This window comes from Gossypium hirsutum, chromosome D04, assembly GCF_007990345.1.
Source record: "Gossypium hirsutum isolate 1008001.06 chromosome D04, Gossypium_hirsutum_v2.1, whole genome shotgun sequence".
Classification (NCBI taxonomy): Eukaryota; Viridiplantae; Streptophyta; class Magnoliopsida; order Malvales; family Malvaceae; genus Gossypium; species Gossypium hirsutum.
Genome location: NC_053440.1, coordinates 25,259,001 through 25,263,540, shown reverse-complemented (window position 1 = coordinate 25,263,540; position 4,540 = coordinate 25,259,001). Strand labels below are relative to the sequence as shown.

The 4,540-nt window shown below is 34.4% G+C and overlaps 1 non-coding gene across 1 annotated transcript; it reads left to right on the top strand.

Annotated features, from left to right (window-relative positions):
• The first annotated feature begins 520 nt into the window (after positions 1–520).
• Positions 521–626, top strand: LOC121216495 (small nucleolar RNA R71). Its single transcript, XR_005912676.1, has one exon. It is a non-coding gene; the product is annotated as a small nucleolar RNA R71 (small nucleolar RNA).
• The last annotated feature ends 3,914 nt before the right edge of the window (positions 627–4,540 follow it).

Sequence of the window (4,540 nt, the reverse complement as noted above, 5' to 3'; positions counted from 1 at the left end):
AAAGTATGGTCATTCGAGTTGGCCATTTCCTAAGGTTTCTATAAATAGGGAGGTTGATAGTTAGTGTTTTAATTTGGTTAGAAATATTACCTTCTCCTTGATTTCCTCCCCATCTCAAGTTCGGGTGATCTCTTATTTAGGATTGAATTTATTCAAATAGGGATTTCCACCCCTATATTCGATGTAGTTCACATCCTTGGTAGGATTATTAATGTAGTGGAAGAGTGGTTACTCTCCACCATAGACAGATGATGCATTTTTTTCAGTCTCTATTTAGTTGATTCTGTCCATTAACTATCGATACCTGTCATCCTCCTAGACAGCCTTTACCATAGACGGTCTTTGGCTGTACGTATATTGTTCAGTTGGCTACTAGTAGGAATTCATTACCATACTTTCTATTAATTCGTACGCATCCTTGTGCGTACTGTTCATTAACACTCCTCCTGCTCTATCTACTCCTGACCTTGAATGCACATCCAACCTATTGTAAAAAATTTACAATCGAAACCACTCAGGCAATTTGTGGTGTGGGCATTTCTAAATCAACGTTTTAAAATGCTCTCATGCTTCATGAAAACTTTCCCCTTCTAACTGCTTAAACATCGAAATTTTCCTTCTTATTTGGATCATCTTACTAATGGGGAAGAACTTTTGTAGGAATTTCCCTGTGAGTTCATCCTATGTTGTGATTGATCCTAGTGCCTACGAATCTTGCCAAGAAAAGGCGTTACCTATTAATGAAAAGGGGAATAACCAAAGACGAATAGTGTCATCTGTGACCCTATTGTATTTGAAGGTATCACAAAATTAGAGGAACCGTTTTAGATGCTGACTCAAATCCTCTATCATTGTTTCGCAAAACTAAAAATTATTATAGATCATAGCTGGCTTAATCTCAAAATTATTGGTCGTGATAGCTAGCCTCGGTATACTCCCTTGAACCATATCCAGATTCAGCAACACATACTCTCTTAGAGTCCTCTCCTTACGTGCCACATTTAGATTTGCAGATAGCTGTGGTGATGGTAGTGGATCTTCTAGATAGTTATTGTTAGCCTCGTCAAACAGTGGATTCTCACGTGATATGTTGCTTATAGCAGGTGGTGGATTCTGCATCTACTACTATTATTGTTGTTGCTATCAACAATTTCTTCAGATTATTCTCTCTAGATTTGTGACTGGCTCTATAGGTGTTCCCCTACTATGAGTCATACACTAAACCCAAAAAGATAAAATTAGAAGAAAATTAAATTAAATTCGTAACTACAACCTAAAAATTTCCTAATTATTCTATTAAATGCAAAAATTAAAACTAATATAGTGACATTGCCTCCTTGGCAATAGCACCGACAACTTGACCGCCTCCAGACGTACCAACATCCAAAGTAGAAATCCTACACAAAAGATGTGAAAAATGATATTCGCAAGTAGACGAGTCAGGTTGTAATATAGTTACAACGGAGTAGGTGAGTACTCCGAGGATCGTACCCAATGAAGGCAAGCACTAAATTAATTCTAATATAAACATAAATAGATCTAATTAATACTTTAATCAAATTATAGTACAAAAGATTAAAAGAAGGGTTTTTAATAAACTATACTAATAATAAGAAAGGACATAAAAGAAAATTAAATAAATAAAAAGCAAGAAATCAAATAAAAAATATGTATCAAATCTGGGCATGGGTGATTAGCTCCCTTTGCTAATCTTAATCAACTGTCGTCTCGGTTTCCTTTTCAATCAACTAGTCAAATAACCTAGCAGGATCTTTCGATACGTCCACTGAAATACTGAGTCAGTAAGAACCACTTCTCTACCAACCTCACAATTCAGACCGGTTTAGGGTTAAGGTGTTTACGGATAGGTTATACCAATTTTGGGTTAATTCCCAACTTAATGACTTCCTAGGGTTTTTATGCCTATGGTTTAGGTTTTTCCTTTCCTGAACAGTTGATCTGTTAAGAAATCCCTACAAAATAGTTAATTATCCATACCTCCAATTGCTAATCCCCCATAGGAGGGTTAGTACCTCATGGATCTAGTAAACAATATAAACTTGAATGAAAGAATGAACATAAAGAACAATTTCAAGAATAGAGTTTAGAAGAAGCATTGAAATTAAGTGTAGAATCCTCGTAGAATTTAAGAATAATTCCATAATCTAATTTCTCCCCAAAAGTAAATAACAAAAACGGGAATAAAATCTAAAACCTAAGAAAAAGTGAAAAACTAAAGACTAAAATTAAAGATAAAATTATACAATAGAAAAAGGTGTCCATAACTTGTGTTAGCTAAGCCTATTTACAGACATAGAATGGCTATCGTCCTTAACCCTAGGTTAGCTGACATTCCTAAACTTAAATTTAGATTGTGCAAACCAAAATGCCCTTGACTCGTATTAATTTCTAGTACAGAGGCAATGTCGCGACACATCAGGTCCTGTGTCACAACATCGAGGGTAGTATACTCTTCTTCAAGGGTATGCCATGACATCCTCATGCTATGTCGCTACATTAAAGGCAGTCTTGGACTTCTTCATTTCTACTCCCTATGTTGTGACATCAAATGCTCCATGTTGCAACCTAGTGACCAATATCGAGTTTAGTACGCATTCTAATGGTCTCCTGCACACTCACAATGTATATCAGCTCATCCTTAGACCTTATTCAACCCCTAAGGTCAATAAAAGACTCGAATAACATAATTTATTGAATTTAAGTAAATGTAAGAAAACTAAATTCCAACTAAAATGCTCGTATTCAAGCTCCTCAAATATGTAAACTAGTTTAATCTGCTACACTAAATTACGACAGATCAGTAATTAATACATATCTTCATATACAACCAAATAAGTTAGACAATTTACATGTCAAGAACATTAAGCAAGAATTCATATAACACATCTCAAATTGAATGCATATGCAATTTATATCCAAATCATTCAAGTTTCCACTTACATTAGATTAAAATTTTGCCCAAGGGAACTATAGTAAAATGGTTTCGTATACATTAGAATATTTTGCTCACACAAGCTTACATATATCAGGGTTGCTCACATAAGCTGACATTTTTAACGAAATTACTTACAAGTTGACATCGTATTAAGGTTACCCGTCCAAGTTGATCTGTCATAATTTGATATGTCAAATTAGGCTTCCCATTATACTTAATGAGCTTATTCTTAGTTAATTTTAATCTGTTTTTATAGTTTTCATTTAATTTACATTCTTTAGCCTTAATAAGCTCTTATTGCATTTTGTGCCCATTTTGCGCTATTTTTTATACCTAAGATGGCCAAATCTACCATCGAAAACCTAACAGCTGATTGGGTGTTGTAGGGAGTCATCGGAGACTCGAATGAGAGAAAAAACATCAACAAAGATAGAGGTATCACAACATTGAAGCATGGAAGTCGCAACACCTCCAACAGACCTGAAATGAAGAGGAATGGGAGCCACTAACAGTGGTATCGCGATACCCAAGCGTGGGTATCACAACATACACCCCTCAAGGACAACACCATTAGGAGATTATTAGTGATATCGCGATATCCAACCCCGAATATCATGATGTCTTGCTTGATGCAACAAAAAATGACTGCAAAGTTAGTTATTGCCAACAGCCACACCAATCAAAATTAGGCACTTGCGGAATTTTGGTCCTAAAGTTAGGGTTGAAATCAGCTACTTAAAGCCAATTTTTTGGCTGAATGAAAATGGGAGACTCTTTTTACTTTTTTTTTCTATCATCTTTTCTCCTTAGATTTAGGTTAGGGTTAGGGTTTTTCTTTTCTTTTCTTTTCCCTTTTCTTTTCTTTTTCTTTTCATTTTTAGTTTAGGTTTCTCTTTTCTTTTTAGGTTAGATTTTAGTTTTTGTTGTTTACTTTATTCCTTATTGTTAAAGATTTTGTAAACAAGGAAGGGCAAACTATTGGGCTTCGGTGGATCTTCATCAATTGAATAAGCATTTTCTTAAACCCTTTGCTTTCATTTTATGCTTACAATATGTTCGGTAAAATGCTTGTTTGGAATTTGAGTTTGAGTTTGTGCTAAATTTGTTGGATGGTTGATTATTTGGTTGTTTGTTAGCTTAAGTTCATTCTATTCTTGATTGATTGATTGTTCTATTATATCGACATGCTTAATATGTTAAAATTGACTCTGCTAACGAAAAACCTAGATAAACAGGACCAAGAGGAGAGATTATCATTAGATTGTTCAATATGATTGTGCTGAGTAGTGTGACTGAAAGATATCTCTATGCCTATATGAGACCAAGAGGTAATCTTAGGTGGTATTTTTATTTTAGGATAAGACCAAGAGGTAATCTACATGCCTAGGTGAGACAAAGAGGATATTCCTAACTAAGAGTGGCAACCAATATAATCGATATAGGTTCATTAGTTTCATTAGCACTCAATTAATCAATCGACCGTTATTTAATCACTTACATTATCTAAAACATTAGGAAGAAAGTTTAGCTTAGTTAGTTTAATTTTAGTTTATAAAAAATTTTCTTTGAACTTGCACTAATAAT